Below are 22,701 nucleotides of genomic sequence, written 5' to 3'. Positions count from 1 at the left end.
CCCGTTTTCTGATTCCTGGCTGAGCTTAAGCCTGTCACTGAGATAAAGCACCTTGTACTTTAATAGATGGTATTTCTATAAAATGAAATTTAGAACTTTGTATATATTTGTTTTAGTGTAGATCTTGAATATTGCATCAGTTTTCCCGTGAGCCCTTAAGTAGGTAGAGAATGCTTTTTTTATAGCTTCAAAAGCATCTTTTAAAGTAAAAATAATACATATTTTATTGTTTAAACTTGAGATGTTTAAATATGGCAAGTGTAGTGTCAGTAATAAAAGCGTGATAGCCTATCAAACTTAAATATTTGATTGAACATTTTGGGGGGAATTTTTACACATTTAATTAGAATTTCTTAAAAGCTGAAATTCACTGTTTTGTACATTTTGGGACTATCTTCCATTTGTTCTAAGAGGTATGATCCTAACAGTTTCTCACTTTCTAACATTAGTGACTGAAAGCAATAACATGTTACCATAGTCATACTTCATTTTCTCTTTTCATCTACCTCACGTAAGTTAAAATGTTCTAATGTTTACAGTCTTTTCCATAATTTGTCTTTTAAACATTTTTTTGAGATTTTTCGTTTTCTTGAAGGTCTGGTATTACAAGTGTTATAATGTTGTAAGCCTCAACAAATGAATAGTTGTTTACTTTTTTATTTTAGTAAATTAACCATTAAGAGTGCCTGGCATTAGTTTTCCCCAGGAATGCTTCCCTTGTTGATGTCGTTCAGACTTTGCTCTGTAGTCTAACTTGGGCACATGCCTGTGTTTTATGAAATCCCCCCCCCCCCCCCCGCCAGGATTGTTTTTTTTTTTTTGTTTTGCGTTTTTTTTTTTTTTTTTTTTTTTTTTTTAACAGATCAAAAACTGGTTTTTATTTCAGGCCCTATTCTTCCTGTCAATTGCTTCTATAAAAAATCCTTTTGAAGCTGATCCATTTTCTTTTTTAAGCAGATGGAATATATCCACTATAGTTCTACCAGTGAGAGTTCATCTCAAATCTGATTAATTCACTCTCTTTTTAAAGTAAAATTTGTTGTAAAAAATAGTAAGCCAAAAAAATAGTCTTTTCAGTCAACCGTCTTGAGAATATGCTATTTTCTAACCACAGGATAATTTTTCTAAGTCTCAGCACAGGAAACCAAACATCCACTAAGAGGTGGTCTGACATAAATAAGGACTAAAAGACTAGAATTGAACTATGTTTTATAAGATGGACTTTTTCTGGAATGACTTTGTAAAATTTTTCCTTTCTCTTTCTTCTTTTATTTTTTTTTTTAATTTTTTTTTTAACGTTTATTTATTTTTTTTTTTGGGACAGAGAGAGACAGAGCATGAACGGGGGAGGGGCAGAGAGAGAGGGAGACACAGAATCAGAAACAGGCTCCAGGCTCTGAGCCATCAGCCCAGAGCCCGACGCGGGGCTCGAACTCACGGACCGCGAGATCGTGACCTGGCTGAAGTCAGACGCTTAACCGACTGCGCCACCCAGGCGCCCCTCTTCTTTTATTTTTTAAAAAATATTGTATGTTATTCAAAATATACCCCAGATTTAGATAGATCTTTCTTTCCCTCTGATTCTCTTTTTTATTCTTTTTCACTGCTTTTATTTTTATTGACTTCAAATTCAAATGATTGCACATTTGACATGGATTTGAAGACAGGTATCTCTCTCATTAGGGTCAGACCATGGTTGGTATAGCACAGAATATAAATGTTGTGCATAAATAATTTCTTTGCTTCTTATACAGTAACATTAAATATATATTTTAATGCTTATAGAGGCATTCCCAGTTAACCACTTGATGCTATGATGTTTTGGTTTTTTCCCAAGAAAGGAACTTATAGAATATAGCTTGTGGTTAATATGGCTTCTCAAATTCAATTTTTTTTTTTAATGTTTATTTACTTATTTTGAGAGACAGCAAGCAGGGTGTGCAAGTTGAGGAGGGTTGACAGAAAGGAAGAGAGAGAATCCCAAGCAGGCTCTGCAGTGACAGCACAGCCCCCAATGCTGGGGACTTACAGACTGAGACTCAGACTTACAAACTGGGAAATCATGACCTGAGCCAAAATCAAGAGTTAGTCGCTTAACCAACTGAGCCACCAGGCACCCTTCAAATTCGATCTTTATAATGATCTTAGAAAAATCAATGCCCTGCTTTCTAAATCAAAGGTTTACCCAATTATTTTCACCTAGTTTTAGTAGTAAATATATTTTCTTATGTTGGTTTCTAATTCTTTGAAAACTAGTAGATTAATAGTAAGAGCTGGAAAGAACCTTGAATGTTATTTAGGCAAGGGATATTCCACACTTCACCTCTAAGAAAATCTTAAATCGTGACCCTTTGCTTAATTATAATCAGCAAGTTGGCATTTACTATGGGGATGCAAAATATAAGATTTCTGCCTTCAAAGAGTTCATCTTTCATTCCACCAATATGTATTAAGCACCTTTTAAAGTTTATTTATTTATTTTAAGAGAGAGAGCGATTCCCAAGCAGCCTTGGAGCCCAGCACAGGGCATGAACTGTGAGATCAAGACCTGAGCTGAAATCAAGAGTCTGATGTTTAACTGACTGAGCCACCCAGGTGCCCAAGCACCTTTTATATATACCTTTTATATGTACTGTTCTAGATGCTGGGGAAACATCAGTGAACCAAACAAAAGTCCCTCCTCTCTGAAGCATATAATCTAGGTAGGAGCAAACAGTTAGTGATTTGATTTATATAAACACTGAAATAGTTTTTTTTTTTTTAAGAACAGAGGAAGTTCATCGCCAAGTGAATGAGTAGCACAGATGCTTTAAAATCCGAGTCCGGGGACACCTAGGTGGCTCAGTCGGTTGAGTATCTGACTTTGGCTCGGGTCAGGATCTCGCGGTTTGTGGTTTCCAGCCCTGCATCGGGCTCTGTGCTGACAGCTCAGAGCCTGGAGCCTGCCTCAGATTCTGTCTCCCTCTCTCTCTGCCCCTCTCCCCCCCCCCTTCTCTCCCTCTCTCAAAAATAAACATTAAAAAAACTTTTTAAATAAATTTTGAGTTCAGAGGAAACAAAAATCACTTTAGGCTAGGAGGCTCAGGAGGGTACTATTATCAATATTTGACTCTTGAAATGGAAGTATTGCTTAAGGTGGTCACAACTAGTGGCTTAGGTTTAATGTGACAAATACTGGAAAACTGCGGGAAGCATTAACTGTAAGCTAAGTAGATGAGAATTGGCGGATACTGGCCTCTTGCACCTGTGTTAGACGGTTGTCCCTGGAGCGGCAACGTGTGATAGTCACCCCAGCAAATGAAAAGAGGAAGAATTGCATAATAGATGACCTTAATTTACCTATTTTACTTAATCCTCCTAAAGACTCCAATAAGATACCTAAAGCAATGTCATCTGGAAAAAAAATTCCAAAAGTTCATTCCCCCCAAAATAACCAATATTTTTGACATGCTTTAGAGTTGCAGCACTGACAGACTGAAAACACCTGAGGTCGCAGGCCAACCTGTGACAGGAAACTGTCTTCTCCAAAGACTTCTCTCTCTCTCTGTCTCTGTCTCTGTCTCTGTCTCTCTCTCTCTGCCCCTCCCCCACACAGGCTGTCTCCAAATAAATAAATTAAAAAAAAAGAAACTAGACTTGGTGACTGACGTTTAGACTTTGCAACAAAGAATCCTGCAGGTACTACTTAAAACTGCACAGCAATTTTAAAGATATAAGATTCAAGTACAGCCTAATAAAAATGTTAATACATACACCCTTTGACCCTGCAAATCCATTTCTAGGATTTTCTATGCAAAAATGCTTTCACATAAGTACTAGGATCTGTGAGCAAGAAGCTCACCAGAGTGAAATAATTGTAAAAACATCTTTCCATTAGTGGAAATTTGGTTAAACTGTGAATCATTCATACCGTAGAATACTCTGCAACCTTTTAAAAAACAACGTGCCAGATCTCTTCAGTAGACCAAATCTTAAGCAAGAAAAGCAAGTTGCTGGGTTAAACATACCCTATAGGAAAAAACAGCCACCAGAGTAGTTTTATTTTTTTTTAATAAATGTTAATGGCGTTTAAATAAGTGTAAGAGGAAACAGCTGAAGTGCATCACTCAGAGATGGAATTAGTGATTGCTTTCACTTCCTGCATTATGTATTTTTTTTTTATTTTTGAGAGCGAGACAGCACAAGCTGGGGAGGGGCAGAGAGAGAGGGAGACAGAATCTGAAGCAGACTCCAGGCTCTGAGCGGTCAGCACAGAGCCCAACGCGGGGCTCAAACTCATGAACCATGAGATCGTGACCTGAGCTGAAGTTGGACGCTCAGCCAACTGAGCCACCCAGGGGCCCCTGCATTATGTGTTTTTGAAAGATCCGAGTTTTTGTACAATGAGCGTTTATTTTTGTAATCAGAGAAAAGCAGGAAAAATGAAAATGGAAGCGGATAACACTTACTCTGAGCAGTCCTGCTCCGTACATTAGCTTCCACCTGCTGTACCGGTACCACCATTCAGCCACCTCCCACCTTATATAATGAGCAGCATTAATAACTGTGTCACCAGATTCTACTGATGGGGGGAGGGGTTCTAATTCAACAAGTTTAGAAGGTGCAAATGGGTTAATGGCTACTTAGGAAATTTTAAGGTCTAGAAACTTCTGATTTTACATTTTTTGCTTTTGTCTTTTGTTTTTTAATGTAGCTGATAATTACTTTTGAGAAAGTACAACTTTGTTCTTTTGCTTTGTTGCGGATGACATAGTATTATTGAGCTAAAAAGGAGATCTAGAAAAGAAAATAAGGCAGAGGTCATCCACTGAATAGATTTATATGCCCCCACCCCATAAAGCTTAAAGAACAGAACCTCTCAAGTAATCTAAAATTATACTAACTAGGGACGCCTGGCTGGCTCAGTCAGTGGTGCATGCGACTCTTGGTCTCAGGGTTGTGGATTCGAGCCCCACGTTGGGTGTAGAGATTACTTAAAACTTTCTAAATAAATAAATAAAAGCATATTAACTAGACACCAGGTTGCACATTTTGGAAGTAGGATGGGGTGCAGTCAACTTGTTATCATGATGGCATTTTCCCAGAGGCCCCAGGAGCCCCTAAATCATGCCTTACTCTAGCCCTGCTTCCCACATAGGGCCCCCAAGAATCACATACATGGAGAAGATACAGCAGAGGGGAGTAAACGTACATTCCCCTTTTCCTTCTGGTTACTCTTGCCTTGTCCCTAAGGGGACGTCTCCCCCTGATGGACTGATGTCATGCCATTATCTCTGACATCAAGCTATTGTGCCCATTCTGCCCAATGGCCACCAGCCACAGCCAAAACGTTTCCATGCAGAACTGCCGTTCCTTTTTTTTTTTTTTAATGTTTATTTTATTTTTGAGAGAGAGCGCGAGCTGAGGAGGGGCAGAAAGGGAGACACAGAATCTGAAGCAGGCTCTAGGCTCTACGCTGTCAGCACAGAGCCCTATGCGGCGCTCGAACCCACGAACCATGAGAGATCCTGACCTGAGCCAAAGTCTGACACTTCACCGGCTGAGCCACCCCGGCTCCCCTGCCACTCCTTTTAAAGTCCCAAACTCAGCAGAATGCTTGCCTTAGCTTATTTTCCTCTTGCCTATTCTTTACGATTTGACCTATCCCCCTCTTTGGGGGCTGTCTCTTTGTCTCCCAAAGCTCCTTGTTCTTCCCTCTGCTGTTAAATATAGGCTTTTCCCATCTTCACTCTTAGAACGTCCGGTCCTCTGCTCCAGGCCCTCCTCGGGAGTGTTCTGGTTTTCCCACCTCGTTCTGACCTGCAGCGACCTACACCTGCCCCGAGCTCCCTGCCCTGCCCCACGGGTTCCGCCAGGTGTTCACGCCTCCTGCATTGTCCTTCCATTCCTCAGACCTGACGCCCTTCGGAAAAATGATTCCCAGCCCGTGACACTCCAGGAGATACCCGATTCGAATTGTCAAGTGGCTTTTCATCAGAAATGGAAATTCCTTTTCATTTTCCAAAGTGACGTGGCACTTTTGGGGAGAGGGGGGATAAAATAATACAAATAAGCTGATCAAATTCTTTAAAATTACAGTATTCAGTGCCTTACCATATTAGAAGCCAGTTGTCCAGTGACTCCTAAACCCTCATTTCAAAATTACACGAGGGCCCGACAGAGCGCCAGGATCATATCTTTTCTCAGGTAAATCGTTCATTCAGCACCTATGAGCACCTACTCATTCTGGGCAGTTAATTTGGTCTCACCCTACACTGACACAGATTTGTCTCCTAATTATATGGGGCAGTAGAGCACTTAATTGGGAGTCACTGAGTCATGGGTTCTTTTATTCCTCCTGCTAGCCTGCAAGCTCTTGACCTGGGGCAAGGCACTTCATTTTTCTGGGCCCCAGTTGCCTCATCAACGTTGTAAGTTTCCTAGTCCAAGAGATCACGAAGGTTTATTCCATTTCTAAAATGCTGTTTTGCATGAAAGTGGTATTTCATCCTGGAAACAGCACTCGATTTTTTTTTTTTTTTGAGAAAAATTAGATTTGCATTGAAGATTCTATATTAGTAGCTATGTGACCTGGTATAAGTCTCCACCTGCCTGAGGTTCCATCTCTTCATCTGTAAAATGAGCCATTCAGCTCTTGGCTATTTCACAGATACAGTAAAAGCCAGATATATATATATACATAAAGCACTCCAGGCCAGTGTTTTTCAAAGAGAGGTTGTCTGATCAAATAGGATTGGAAAATCCTGGGTCAAACACAGTCTATCTGCTTCTCTTCTCCGGAATTTGTCAGAGCCTTTCAAATCCTGCTGTCCACCATGCATCTCTCAAGAGGAGACTGTACCTTGGAGCTTTTCCTATAGGCTTGTGACTCTGGAGCCCCCTTTTCTCTGAGTATCTCAGGAGCTGAGGTTCTGGGGAATATTGACTGCAAAATACCTACCAGTGTGCCTGGTACAGAGCAGCCAACTACTGAGGAAATGTTTCTTGTGTTGTTTTCTTCCAATGCCAAACCAGCCAAATTTCACCTTTTCCATAAAAGGATTATAGTAACTCTTTACTCACCTCATATTTTATTTTTATTTTTTATGTTTACAATTAGCTTATGTTTCCACAAAGTACCTATTGGTGTTTTGATTGGGATTGCAATGAATATATAGCTTCATTTGTGGTGAATTGACATCTTTATGATATCAAGTTTCCAATCAACAAATACAGAATACCCATTTTCTAGAATTTTTTTAGGTAGTCTTTAATTTTGGTCAACAATATCTTATAGTATGGAAATCTTATATTTTTGTTAGATTTCTAGGTGTTTACCTATTTTATCGTAAGTTATATTGCTTCTTAAAATTGTATTTTCTATTTATGGCTACTAATGAAAACAATTGATCTTAGGGGTGCATGGGTGGCTCACATCACGATCTCATGGTTTCCCAGTTCTAGCCCCGCATCGGGCTCTGTGTTGACAGCTCAAAGCCTGGAGCCCGCTTCAGATTCTGTGTCTCCCTCTCTTTCTGCCCCTCCCCTACTCGTTCTCCCTTTCTCTTTCTCTCTCTTTCAAAAATAAAAACACTAAAAAAATTTTTAATAAAACAATTGATTTTTGCTTCCAGTAAATTTCCTTTTATCTGGTGATCTTACCAAGTCACTTACTAATTTTAAAAATTTGTAACTTTTTAGATTTTCTGACACGTTCCTGTCTTCTGTGAATAGTGACATGTTTCTTCCTTTCTGAGCCTCCTATCTTATTTGTCCTTACCTTATGACATTGGCTAAGACTGCCACTAAAATGTTGAAGAAAGATGATGACACCAGGCATTCTGTCTTGCTGTTAGACTTATGGGAAAGGCTTTCAGTATTTTGCCATAAAGTATGATGTGTGCTGTAGATTTTTTAAATCACATTTAAGAGGTTTCCTTTCATGTTTGCTGAAAGTTTCTATTTTGAATGAATAAATGAATTTTATTTACAAAAAAAAATAGGACTTTAAGCTATATGCTAAAATTCAAGGTTGCTGTTTTTCTCTGAGTTATTATTTAGGTTATTAAAAACTGAGTGCTTCCTGACTCCAGGATCACCATTCTCACCATTCCTTAAACAACACCTATCATTAGGGGCACCTGGGTGACTCGGTCGGTTAAGCATCTGACTTTGGCTCGGGTCATGATCTTGTGGTCTGTGAGTTTGAACCCCACGTCAGGCTCTGTGCTGACAGCTCAGAGCCTGGGGGTTGCTTCAGATTCTGTGTCTCCCTCTCTCTCTCTGTCCCTCCCTCGCCTAGGCTTGCTCTTTCTCTCTCTCTCTCTCTCTCAAAAATAAACATTAAAAAAAGAAAAGAAAAGAAAATGCCTCCTAACATTTGAGCCTGGGTAGCTCAGTCTGTTTAGCATCTGACTCTAGATTTCAGATCAGCTCATGATCTCACAGTTCCGTGGGGTCACCACCAGTCTGCAGTAGGGCTCTGCCCTCACAGCCTGGCACCCATTTGGGATTCTCTCTCTGCCCCTCCCCTGAGTGTGGTTCATGCTTTCTTTCTCTCTCAGAATAAACGAACAAACAAACAAGGAAAATTCCCACTTACCATTTGAGATCAGTACGGAAATAAAGAACCACTGAATAGTATCTTACATGGATCAAAGAGCGAAATGTTACACACACAAACGTACACTATGAAAGTACCATAAGAAAATAAGGGAGAATATCCTTTGAGTCTGGAGGTAGAGTATACACAAGACTCCGAATCTGGAAGCCAGGAAGGAAAAGAATGGCAGATCAAGTACCTACAAAATAAAGTTTTGTGGGCGCCTGCCTGGCTCACACAGTAGAGGACGTGACTCTCTTGATCTCAGGGTTATATGTTTGAGCCCCACACTCGGTGTCCAGATTACTTCAAAATAAAAAAAAATGTTAATAAAAAGGTTTTGTTTCATGAATAATACTTAAAATTAATAAATTGCCTGGGAGAAAATGTTGGCCGCGTATTTAGCAGGCAAAGAGTTCATATACTTCAGTATCCAAAGATTATTAATTGTACCAATTTGACAAAACTCAACTTTCGTTTATGATTTAAGAAGAAAAAAAAAAAACCTCTCAGCAAAGCAGTGTAGATGGAACATACCTCAAGGTAATAAAGGCCATATACTTACTGTATGACGAGCCCACAGCTAACATCGTACTCAATGGTGATAACTGAAAGTTTTAATTGTAAGGTCAGAAGACAAGGATGCACAGTCATCACTTTTATGCAACATAGTACTGGAAATCCTAGCCAGGGCAATTAGGCAAGGGCAAGAAATGACAGGTTCCAAATTGCAAAGGAATACATAAAACCGTCCCTGTTTGTAGATGACATGGGAAACTCCGAAGGTTCCATCAGAAAACCGTTAGAACTAGTAAACAAATTCAGGAAAGTCGCAGAATACCAAATCTATACACAAAAGTCTGTTGCATTTCTATACACTAATAAAGAACTATCAGAAAAAGAAATTGAGAAAACAGTCCCAGGGTGCCTGGTCAGTTAAGTGTCTGTCTCTTGGTTTCAGGTCCTGATCTTGCCTTTCCGTGAGTTCGAGCCCCGCATCGGACTCCGCGCTGAGGGTGCAAAGCCTGCTTGGGATTCTCTCTCTCCCTCTCTCTGCCCCTCTCCCTAGGTTGCACTCCCTCACTCTTTCTCAAAATAAATAAACTTCAAAAGAAATATTTAAAAATAAATAAAAATTAAAAAACCGATGTGGGATTGGCACCAAAATACACCTACAGATCGATGGAACAGAATAGAGAGCCCAGAAATAAACCCACACCTATATGGTCAATTGATCTATGATAAAGGAACCAAAAATACACTCTGGAGAAAGGAAAGTTTCCTCAGTAAATGATTTTGGGAAAATTGGACAGACGTGCAAAAGAATGAAAATAGATCACTATCTCATACCGTACACAAACTCAAAATGGACTAAAGACTTGAATAGAAGACCTGAAATCATAAAATCCTGGAAGAAAACATAGGCAGTAAGCTGCCATAAGTCTTGGGGATGATTTTTTAAATCTGCTACCCAAAGCCAAAGCCACAAAAGCCAAAATGTAAACAAGTTGGACTATATCAAACTTAAAGCCTCAGCATAGCAGGGCACCTGGGTGGTCGGTTAGTTAAGCAGCCAACTCTTGATTTCGGCTCAGGTCGTGATCTCACTGAGATTGAACCTCACATTGGGCTCTGCACTGACAGCATGGAGCCTGCTTAGAATTCTGTCTTTCTCTCTTCTGCCACAGCCTGCTTGGGATTCTGTCTTCCTCTCTCTCTACCCCTTCCCCCACTCAAAATAAATAAACTTTTTTTTAAATAAAGAGACCAAGCATTTTTTAAATTTTTTAAATGTTTAATGTTTAGTTATTTTTGAGAGAGAGAGAGCGTGCACAAGTGGGGAAGGGTCAGAGAGAGAGGGAGACACAGAATCTGAAGCAAGCTCCAGGCTCTGTGCTGTCAGCCCAGAGCCCGGCATGGGGCTCGAACTCGTGAACTTCGAGATCATGACCTGGGCCAAAGTTGGATGCATAACTGAGTGAGCCACCCAGGTGCCCCAAAATAAATAAACATTTTCAAAAATAAAAATAGAACCACACATGACCCAGCAATTTGACTTCTGGATATTTGTCCAAAGAAAATAAAAACACTAATTCAAAAAGATATATGCACCCCCATGTTCATTGCAGCATTATTTATCATAGCCAAGATACGGAAATAGTGTAAGTGTCCAACAGTGGATGAATGGACAAAGCAGTTATATACATACACACACATACACACACAAAGAGTGGAATATTTTTCAGCCATAAAAGAGAATGAAATCTTTGGGCACCTTTGTGTCTCAGTCCATTAAGCATCCGACTTTTGATCTCAGCTCAGGTCTTAATCTCAGGGTCATGAGTCAAGCCCCACATTGGGCTCTGCGCTGGGCATGAAACCTACTTAAAAAAATCCTGCCATTTGCAACAACATAGATGGGACCCAGAGGGTATTATGCTAAATGAAATAAGTCAGAGAAAGACAAAAATACCATATGATCTCTCTTATATGTGAAATCTAAGATATAACACACACACACACACACACATATACACCAAACTCATAGAGAACAAACATTGATGATTGCCAGAGGCAGGGAGTGGGGAATGGGAGAAATGGGTGAACTTTTTTTTTTAGATTAAATAAATTGAATATTTAAAGAAGTGAATAACTATGCTAGTATTCTAACATCTCCATAACATTTAGAAATTCTAAATGGTTTATCGGATTATTTAGGGATTTGGAGAGATTGGTAGCATTCTTCACTTTCAAAAGTGCCTGGGTGGCTCAGTAAGTTAAGCGTTTGACTCTTGATTTCTGCTCAGGTCATGATCTCTCAGTTTCATGAGATCAAGTCCCGAGTCGCTCTGCACTGACAGCGTGGAGCCTGCTTGAGATGCTCTCTCTTCCTCCCTCTCTCTACTTCTCCCCTACTCGCATGTTCATACGCTCTTTCTCTCTCAAAATAAATTAATAAACTTTTTAACAAGTTATGATTTAACATTGAAATAGATTCCCTGCTTACTTAGGTAAAAGATCAGTTTGGTCTCTCTCTCTGTGTCTCTCAAAATAAATAAATAAACTTAAAAAAATTTTTTTAAAGAGGTGCCTGGGTGTCACAGTTGGTTAAGCATCCAACTCTTCGTTTCAGCTCAACTCATGATCTCACAGTTCATGACTTCAAGCCCCACATCAGTCTCTGGGCTGATGGTGCAGTCTGCTTTGGGATTCTGCCTCTCCTCTCTCCCCCTCCCCTGCTTTTGCGCTTGCTCTCGCTCAAGTAAATAAACTTAAAATACTTTTTTAAAAAAGATGTTTGGGGGGTGCCTGGGTGGCTCAGTCGGTTAAGCGTCCGACTTCGGCTCAGGTCATGATCTTGCAGTTTGTGAGTTTGAGCCCCACGTCGGGCTCTGTGCTGACAGCTCAGAGCCTGGAGCCTGCTTCTGATTCTCTGTCTCCCTCTCTCTGCCCCTCCCCTGTTCACGCTCTGTCTCTCAATAATAAATAAACATTAAAATTTTTTAAATAAAAAAATTAAAAGATGCTTGGTTTTTTTCTTACTATATATCTCAATGAACAATTATTCACCTAAGAACCATATTAAAATCCAGAAATAGAATTTGCTTTATCCCTCTAAAGCCACCTCTTAATAACAAACCTAATTGTTGTAATAAAATTAAACATCAAGTGCTTATAACAGGTGAGGCATTTAATCCTTGAAACAAGCTTACAAAATGGGTACGATTATTACATAGGTGAGAAACTGGGATTTAGAGAGCTTAAACGAATTGTCTGGGATCCATCCATTATGACCAAGCAGAGAATAACCTTTGGCCAGTCTTACTTAGGCTTTTTCTAAATGCCACAGCTACATCTCAGCTTGGTTTCCATTTAAAACAAAATAATCTTTCAATGAAAACAGTGAATGACTCAGAATGATTCAGAGATTAATATGCAACAAATTACTCTTGGATTATTTTCCTTCGTATTGTCACTTCAAAATAAAAATCACATCCTTGACCCCACATCCCTTTTATTTAGAGAGAGAGAGAGAGAGGGAGAGAGAGAGAGAGAGAGAGAGAGAGAGAGAGAGAGAATGTTAAGTAGGCTCCATGCCCAGCTGAGCCTGACATGGAGCTCAATCCCACACCCCTGGGATCATGACATGATCCAAAATCAAGAGTTGGATGCTGAGCTTAACCAACTGAGCCACCCAGGCATCCCCACGTCCTTTCTGTCTCTCACCTCCTCTTTTCCTTCACAAAGTACTCACTGCTTCTATGACCTTTCTCTCATTCATTCCTTAAGACAACTCCTACCTCCCTCTTACTCCTGGTATGTTACTCAGTAATCTAGAATTGTTAAATCTAAAGGATGTCTTATGACCTTAGCATACTTGACGTTTCATGCTGTTGATCAGCCTTTTCTTGAAATGCTTCCCTTTGTTACAGTCCATGGATTCTTTCTTGGTTTCTTCTAGGTTTATGACAACTGAAGTGCTTCTTGCCTTCATGACCACATTAATGTTGCTATTTCTAAAGTCTGTATTTGTGCCTTAGCTTTTCTCAATCTATTCTGCCTTAAAAAAAAAAAAAAAAAAGAAAGAAAAGAAAAAGCAAGGTCATTGGGGTTGATTCTAATCCAATATGGCTGGTGTCCTTATAAAAAGAGATTAAGACACAGACATGCACAGACAGGAGACCATGTGAAGACACAGGGAGGAACTAGCCATTTACATGTCAAAGAGAAAGTTTTCAGAAGAGGCCGACCCTGCCAACACCTTGACTTCTACCTTCCAGAACTATGAGAAAATAAATCTATGTTTCAGCCATCTAGTCTGGAGTACTTTGTTAGGACAACTCTAGCAGTATAATTTTCTAAAGTTAAAGAGTCATCTGAATTAAAGTTGTTTTTTGTTTTTGAACAGATAAGTGAATACTCATGAAGAGAAAAAAGCCTTGTCAGACTCATTCATTATAACCTTGAAAGGGGGATTTGGAAGAATTGATGCAGTCTATTTTTGACTCTAACATGTTTAAGATTATATTCTATAGGAAACACCCATTTATTAGGGAATCAGTTTACAACCATCCTATAAAGGCTCATTGGACAGAGGACCAACCTCAGAGCATAGTTATGAAAATACATGCTGACTTGGAGAATGGGGGGTCAGGACAAAGTGGCCAATGATCTAGGGGGAAAAAAGAAGAAGAGGGGCACCTGGGTGGCTCTGTCAGTTAAGCGTCCAACTCTTGATTTCGGCTCAGGTCATGATCTCACGGCTCGTGAGGTCAAGCCCTGCATCCCCGCACTGTCAGCACAGAGCCCACTTGAGATTTTCTTTCCTTCTCTGTCTCCGCATCCCCCCCACCCCCCTCCGCCCTGCTAGCACGTGTTCTCTCTGTCTCTCTCTCTCTGTCTCTCTCAAAATAAATAAACATTTAAAGAAGAAGAAACATACCATTTCATTTGCCTTAAAACCCATTTGCCAACATGGTTTAGGTATTAGAGGGTAGGATCAGCATTATTAACGTAGATTCCTTACCAATATGGACAAATGGTAAGAGAGCCACAGAATTTTGATTAAGAGTGTCAAGCGCTTGGGGCAGAGCAATAATTACTAAAAGGGAATTCTTGCTCTGTAATCTTGCTCAGTCTGGCTGATGAATATTTTAGGAGTGATTATCAAGCGCTGAAATAAAAAAGTAGCCTTGCAAGAGGGGGAGGCGCCATCATGAGAGGCAAGAATAGAAGTGCAGAAATCAGCAACCGTAAGTTCATCTTCAGTTACGCTTACCGCTAGCCAGTCCCTGGGCCCCACTTCTAAGCTCTGGATTCAAGAATGTAGAAGACTCACAGTTGAGTAGTAAAGAGAAAGATAATTAGGAAATAGAATCCATTCATATAGGTTAAAATAATTATACGATTATTTAACTACACAGTAGGTCTGGGTTATTTAATGGTACTTTTTTTTTTTTAAGAATGATTTCATCATAATTGATGATAATCAGCTATTCTCCATTAACTCAGCAGGGCTCAAAACGAGAGGCATTATGGGGCGCCTGGGTGGCGCAGTGGGTTAAGCGTCCGACTTCAGCCAGGTCACGATCTCGCGGTCCGTGAGTTCGAGCCCCGCGTCAGGCTCTCGGCTGATGGCTCAGAGCCTGGAGCCTGTTTCCGATTCTGTGTCTCCCTCTCTCTCTGCCCCTCCCCCGTTCATGCTCTGTCTCTCTCTGTCCCAAAAATAAATAAACGTTGAAAAAAAAAATTAAAAAAACAAAAAAAAACGAGAGGCATTAGCCCCCACCGCAGCGTGTGGCATTTGGGTTAAACGTAGGGAAGAACTGGCTCAGTGGGACGAATGACTACGAAAGGATATGGAATTTCCTACGTGGGAGAGCTTTAAAATAGTCTCACAAGTGTTGAGGCAATAAAAAATATTTGCAAATTAATAAAGTAAATAACATTGCAGAAAAATGGGCAAGGAACATGAAGAAACTTAAATACATAACTAATAAACACGAAAAGATGCTTAATCTTACTAGTGATCAAGGAAATACAATTTAAAAAACCACAAGAGAGGGGCACCTGGCCGACTCCGTTGGTGGAGCACATGACTCTCGATCTCGAGGTTGTGAGTTCAAGCCCCACTTTGGGTGTGGAGCCTACTTTTTAAAAAAATTAAAAAAATAAAACCACAAGATAGAAATTTTTCTACTGGCAAACAATTGAAACTACCCAAGTTGGCAAAGCTCCGAAAGGGCTTCTTTCAGTGTTTGCTGCACACCAAGTCCCGGACGTGCCAACAGTGCAAAGATGAGTTTCTTTCCCTCAGGAAGCTTGCGGTCTAGTGGGGAGACAGGTGACAGCAAGGTCATGTAGCAGAGATCTGAGCTGCCTGGTGAGGGAATTGGAGGGAATCCTGAAAAGTCAGCACATCAGGGAAGACTCAGTGAAAACTACTAGATGTGAGCTTGAGACCAAGACAGAAAAGCCAGGGATGGGCCTTTGCGCAAACGCATGAGCACAGAGCTTGTTCCGGAACAAGTCCTAAGTATTGTCTTCTTGCAGGATGTGAAGCTGGGTGCCAGGACCACTGAGCGGCAGCCAGGGAGCAGATCAGGAAGTTCCTGACAAATCAAGCCTTAAGACTTGATATAGCCCAGGGCATTTGGCTGCAGTCTGTAGAGCCTGTGACTCTTGATCTCGGGGTTGTGAGTTCAAGTCCCATGTTGGCTGTACAGATTACTTAAAAAAATAAAATCTGAAAACAAAAAAACAAAAAAACTTGATACAGCGAGTCAGTGGTTTTCATATTACCCTTTGGTTTTGCAAACAAATGTACCTCTGAGGTTGCACAAGCATTTTATTCAAATAACCTCTTTGGGAATATTTTTCACTAATTTAAAACTTGTTATACGAAAGAAATACCTACACCCGCAGATATTTTATATCCCAAATTTTAATGCCTTAACTCGTGCTTCCAAAATCTAGATGAACATGTTTTGGTGGAGGCCAGAGGAAAGCATCTATCATCGCTGTGAACACAGTAGAATTTCTTACAAATGTGTCATTGTTTCAGAAGGTTGAGCTCTGACCAACCCTCTTTGGATTCATGCCTGTACAAGGCAGGTATAATCAGAGCAGAGAGGAAACCTGAAAATCAGAAGCTCAGGCTTACCAGCTCAGCACAGAATCTTGGAACTGAGAATTCACAAAAACACACCGACCACCTTGTGATAATAACACTCAGGGACAGAGTTTTAACGCATAGTAATTTTCAATGATTTTTGTCTAAATTTGGTATCTGTGATAAGGAGACAGGAATTTGGTAGATATTGTTAATGACTCAACTATGAAATACAATTCTTACTGCTCACATTTATGAATCTTCTGGATCCTTTGAATTGAAGGATATCTGAAAATGAGCAACATGAATTTTTAAATTTTGTATTTCAATTCATTTATTCAACAAATGCTCGAGTGCTTTCTGTGTACAGGATGCTACAGTGGGGAGTGGTGGGGAGCAGAAGTTCATGTTCTCTGCCCTCATGGAGCTAGATGCTAATCATACAAACACATAAGCCAACCTAAGATGGGAACCAAAGAAGATGTCCACCATGGTAAGTGCTGTCAAGGAGACACTTAAATGCTCAGGAACGTGGCCTGGTCAGGGAGGTCAGGGAAGGCTCTCCAGAGGAAGTGAAGCTTGATCTCCATCTGGAAGACTGGGTGAATGGAAAGAAGGCCAGTGCAGCTAGGGTGCAGAGAACAGAGTGCAGTGAACATCAGGAGTGTTGTCGTGATTCCGAGAGAACCAGACGCCATTGATCTTTAAAAGGACGACGCGGCTGGCATACCACATTCCAGTGATTGTGGGACACGCTTGTTTTCACATCTTAATATCTCCCAAATCAACATTTACTGAGCATTTCTTTTCTGGACTATACATGAAATAATGATGCAATTTACCGTCGGCGTTTTAACGAGTTGATGAAATACGTTAATCAGGTTTGCATTTTTAAAAGATCACTGGGATGGAATGTGGAGAACAGATTTATGATTATCTGCATGGATCAGAGTTTTCTTTTTATTTTATCGTCAAATGCAGAACTTAACTGACTACTCGTCCTAACACTAATGGTCTTCTCTCTATTTCACTGCCTAATTTCAAAGTGCTGTTTTTAGGAGAATAGTTTCTGTGTTCTTGTTAACTTGATGATATTATTAATCTGAATTTGAAAAGAATGTCAGGGGCCCCCGGGTGGCTCAGTTGGTTAAGCATCCGACTCTTGGTTTCGGCTCAGGTTTATAATTTTATGGTCATGAGATCTAGCCCTGCACTGTCAGCACAGAGCCTGCTTGAGATTGTCTCTCTCCCCCTCTCTCTCTCTCTCTGTCTCTGCCCCTCTCCCCCACACATGTGCTCTATCTCAAAATAAATAAACTTAAAAAAAAAAACTATCTTCATCAAATACTCCTTTTGTCCAATAGATAAACATAAATTGATGTAGTCCCACATAAATAGATATACATAAAATCTGTACAGAATTTCCCTTAATAAAAGGGTTCTGCTATGAAAAAGTTTGGAAACTCCTATTCTAGGTAATAAGGATGAAACAAGACTTCTTGCAGAGGAGAATGGCATGAATGCAGCCGTACTACAGAACTGTGACTCTGGCCCCAGCTGTGTAGACAACACAAGGGAGAGGGAGACAGCTTCTGGGAGAATGGAAGAGAGACGGGCAGTCAGGCTCCTGAAATGGTCTCATTTTCTTTTTATTTAAAAAAAGGTTTTTTAATGTTTGTTTATTTTTAAGAGACAGAGAGAGACAGAATGTGAGTGGGGGAGGGCAGAGAGAGAGGGAGACACGGAATCCGAAGCAGGCTCCAGGCTCCGAGCCGTCAGCACAGAGCCCGAGGCGGGGCTCGAACTCACAGACCTGGAGCTCATGACCTGAGCCGAAGTCGGACACTTACCCGACTGAGCCACCCAGGCGCCTCTGGTCTCATTTTCTTATGAAACAAGAAAACACAAAAAGATGTAGGTAATACTTTCTACTTCATAATAATGTTTTAAGGATTTTATGTATACAAACTCTTGACACAATTTCCTTCCTGCCTTACGTTATTTTTTTGGTACCTTCCTGTATTTCCAAGATGAGTCTTTCTCTTCTCTGAAACTATTAAAATGTCTCTTTGGCGTTTGTTTTTAAAGGGAGACGTTGGCATTCAACAGGAAAAAGTTATTTACACATTCATATCCTTTTATGCCAGACTCTGTCTCAGGGGCTGCCTCCAGCTCCTCCGTTACTCTCTTCCACATGGTCACTACTTCCTGCAGCTACAAAAGATTCTTTCTTCCTTGAAGATGGCAGCCATCTTGGCCTTTACACAGGCTCCACATAAGACACCCTAAAGGAGCTAAGAGCAGTTGGATGCATTTTTCGTGCTTTTGTATTTTGCCTACTGTGTAACATTTATTTTTCTGAATTAATACACTTTATCTCACCAGTGACTAAAGAATATAAAAATAAATCAGGGGCGTCTGGGTGGCTCAGTCGGTTAAGCATCCAAATTCAGCACAGGTTGTGGCCTCACGGTTTGTGGGTTCGAGCACCGCATTGGGCTCTGTGCGGACGGCTCAGAGCCTGGAGCCTGCTTCAGATTCTGTGCCTCTCTCTCTGCCCCTAACCCGCTCTCTCTCTCTCGCTCTCTCTCTCAAAAATAAACAAAAAAAAATCTTTAAAAAATTTTTAAAAGTAAATAAAAATAAATAAATCAAATAAAAATTATTCCTCAATATTGCCTTTGAATACTGATTTTCTTTGTACCTTTTTTTCTTTTTTGGAAAGAGGTTACTAACACTAAGACTACCATCATAACTAAGAACATCTGATGAATCTAGAAAGACACAGTAAACACATCTTTTTCTTTTTAAAGTTTCTTTAGGGGTGCCTGGGTGGCTCAGTCAGTTGAATTGACTCTTGGTTTCAGCTTAGGTCATGATCTCAGGGTCATGGGATCGAACCTTGTGTTGGGTTCTGCGCTCCACGCTGAGCATAGAACCTGCTTGAGATTCTCGCTCCCTCTGGAGGCGCCTGGGTGGCTCAGCCAGTTGGGCATCCAACTTCGGCACAGGTCATGATCTCACGTCTCATGATCAAGCCCCATGTCAGGCTCTGTGCTGACAGCTCGGAGCCTGAAGCCTGCTTCGGATTCTGTGTCTCCCTCTCTCTCTGCCCTTCCCTCGCTCATGTTCTGTCTCTCTCTCCTTCAAAAATAAATAAACATTAAAAAAAAAAAATGATTCTCTCTCCCTCTGCCCCTCTCCCCCACTCACTCTCTAAAACAAACTTTACTTACTTATTTATGTATGTATTTATTTATTTAGAGTGGGTGCGTGTGAGTGGGGGAGGGTAGAGACAGAGGATCCCAAGCAGGCCCCACGCTATCAGTGCAGAGCCCAACATGGGGCTCAATGCCACAAACCACGACATCATGACCTGAGCCGAGATCAAGAGTCGGATGCTTAACCGACTGAGCCACCCAGCGTCCATAGTCATCCATATCATAGTACTCACTGCAGCGTCCTATGCCTTTTGAGTAGCAAGTCCGCCGTAATGGTTAGATGTCTATTTTATTTGTGGAGAAATTGGCTGTACAACCTGAGTAGGTATGTGTTACGATTGAATCGTGTCCTCCCCAAAAGAGACGTTGGAGTCCTAACCCCACTACCTCGGATAGTGACCTGATTTAGAAATAGGATTGTCACCGATATTGTTAGTTAAGATGAGGCCATGCTGGAGTGGGGTGGACACTGCTCCAGTCTGACTGGTGTCTTTAAGAAGACAGCCGTGTGAAGACAGACACAGAAGGCCATGTGATGACCGAAGATCGTCAGTAAAACACAGAAGCTGGAAGAGGCAAGGCAGGGTGCAAAGAGAGCAGGGCTCTGCCAGTACCAGGATCTCCGACTTCCAGCTTCCAGAACTGTGAGACACTGCATTTCTATTGTTTTAAGCCACCCAGTTTGCGGTCCTCTGTTAAAACAGTCATGGGAAACTAATACAATATGTAAGGATATTTGTTACCTACCTATTTGATTCTCCTGAATATGTCAGTGGGAAAACACAGTTGTCTGGATAGTCCGTCATTACATACCGTGGCTAAGCCCCGTCTGAGATAAGTCACCATCTGCGCCGTGCAGTTGCTCTGTCCCTCCCCTTGCCAGTTAATTGGACCAAGATAGACACCTGTCTTTGGGCCATTGAATCCACTGGTTGACCAGCAACTGTATGACTTGTGTGGCCTAGCGTGACAAGCTGATCCTTCTTTTGAAAGTTTGGACAAGAACTGGGGTGCCTGGGTGGCTCAGTTGGTCAAGTCTCAGGTCATGATCTCGTGGTTCACCGGTTCCAGCCCCGTGTCGGGCTCTGTGCTGACAGCTCAGAGCCTGGAACCTGCTTCGGATTCTGTGCCTCCCTCTCTCTCTGCCCCTGCCCCACTCACGCTGTCTCTCTCTCTCTCTCTCTCTCTCTCTCTCTCTCTCTCTCAAAAATAAACAAACATTAAAAAAAATTTTGTTAACTTAAAAAAAGAAAATTTGGACAAGCACTTAAAGTGATATAGCCAATTCGCTGCAGGGAACTGAAATAGAAAAGTAAAGAGGAAGTTTAAGATGGCCATTCTGAACCATATGGAAGCTACTGGGCGAGAGGAGCAGAAGGGATATGACCATAGGTGGATGTGGTGGCACAGAGGAGGGCGATTGTTAGGCACAGCACAGAGCCTGGCTTTGGGGATGTGGCCGAGATGGCACGTTGCCTCTCCACAGCCATTCTCACCCTTTAGAAAAGAACCGAACTCGTAGTTGGGCTGAGAGCTGCCTGGCTAAAGACCGCAGGTCCCACCTCACTAGTAGCTAGGTAAGATCTTGAAGCTAAGCATTCAAGACTTGCAGGAAATTTCCTTAAGGGTGGGGTGGGGTGAGGGGCCTCTCCAGCTGGCTGCCTGGAAATAAAATCGGAGGCAAGGGGTAGAAGGAATAATGGGAAACACCTCATCCTCACCACCAGCACCACCCCGTCCTGGCACAGCATGGAGCTTCCTAGAGCACAGAAAATCGTGCTCTCTGCCACTCCCCCGTATACCATGTTTTGTCCCTTTATCTCTTTTCCTTCTTGTCTTTACCTTTCCTGACTTAAATGTTAGTTAAGCCCTTTGGGACTTAATGCCGTGGGTCTTCATCATGAGGAAATACCTGGATAGTGATCATAGGAATCTTAGCGGCTCAGCTCTGCCCCAAAGACTTGAGGATGTTGCAGGTGCCGGAGGCCCAGGACTAGCTTGGTTTCACTCAGCAGAAGCTCGAGGGGCTTTCCTACTCCCTACCACGAGACTCCAGCATTCCCCCTCCCTCCTGGTCTCTGGGTCTCTGTGTCTCTGTGTCCTTCCACTTATACTGTCCCTACCAGCTCCTCAGTTCTGGACTTCTAGTTCCATTTCCTGCAGAGAGAGGCTCTTGTGTTTTTCTTCAGCCACTCGTCCCTGTTGAGTTTTTCCCAGCAGGCCTCCTCCTTGGCCGCAGTCAAGCCTCTGTATTGCATGTCCTTGGGTCATATGTGTAGAGTTGATGTTTTTGCCACCAGTATCTGCCTTCCTTCTTGTGATAGTGTCCCGATCATCCTACTTCATGTTCACTGCATGTGGTCCAAGTAGCTGTACCTGACGTCATCGGTGGTCATGGTTATTGAGAAATGGGCCAACAACCCAACTGAAGCCAATTTGATATCAAAATTGTTGAGGGAGGAGCGTTCCCTTTGCCCCCAACTCGGAGCTGTAGTGATATGAGCCTGGAGCTACAATCAGCCATCTTGTCATCACCAAAGAACTGCAAACTTGTCACCACCAGGGACAGCCTGCCTGCAGATGCAGCCAACACAGAGGAGGAAGAAGCCAAGAGATAAAGAGAGATCGGGGTCTTAGTGGCCTCGTTTGCAGCCTCTGGAGCCAGCTGGGCCTATGGCTTTGTAAGCCAATAAGCTTCTCCTCTTTTTCACTCAAACCAGGTTGACAGGGTTTTCCGTCACCTAAAACTGAAGATGTGCTAACTGGTCCACGTCAGATGGTCACCCCGGTCCAACCTGCAGCAGCTAGGGTAGCACGCCAGATGTCACTTGCAGAACAAAGTAAGCTCAAGGACATTCAGCCCCAGAGATGGGAAGGGTGGGTGAGACAGGAAGTTCGATGCTTAGCTTCTCCAATATAAATAAGGGTGTGCAAGGCAAGCTTAAAAGTTTTGAGTTTTTAGGGGCGCCTGGGCCTGGGCGGCACCGTCGGCTAAGCGTCTGACTTTGGCTCAGGTCATGATCTCCTGGCTCATGAGTTCGAGCCCCGCGTCGGGCTCTCTGCTGTCAGTACAGAGCCCGCTTTGGATCCTCTGCCCACTCTTCCCTCACTCTAGCACGCATCTACTCTCTCTCTCTCTCTCTCTCTCTCTCTCTCAAAAACAAATGGTTTTTAAAAAAATTTGAGTTCTTAAATTATGATGGCCATTGTTAGAAGGCTGTTATTATTGTTAAAGCACATGAGTAGGTATGTGAAGCATTTTGGAGCCTTGGCCCATTGGCAACCTT

General features: G+C 41.8%; 1 protein-coding gene across 3 annotated transcripts in view; it reads left to right on the top strand.

The window, feature by feature from the left end:
• FBXO36 (F-box protein 36) overlaps positions 1 to 22,701 on the top strand; it is a 90,457-nt gene that overhangs the window by 1,061 nt on the left and 66,695 nt on the right. The gene's annotated exons all lie outside the window — the stretch shown is intronic.

This window comes from Herpailurus yagouaroundi, unplaced genomic scaffold (assembly GCF_014898765.1).
Source record: "Herpailurus yagouaroundi ecotype Mexico unplaced genomic scaffold, PumYag 202, whole genome shotgun sequence".
Lineage (NCBI taxonomy): Eukaryota > Metazoa > Chordata > Mammalia > Carnivora > Felidae > Herpailurus > Herpailurus yagouaroundi.
The sequence above is the reverse complement of the archived record's forward strand: the minus strand, read 5'-3'. Positions and strand labels throughout refer to the sequence as shown.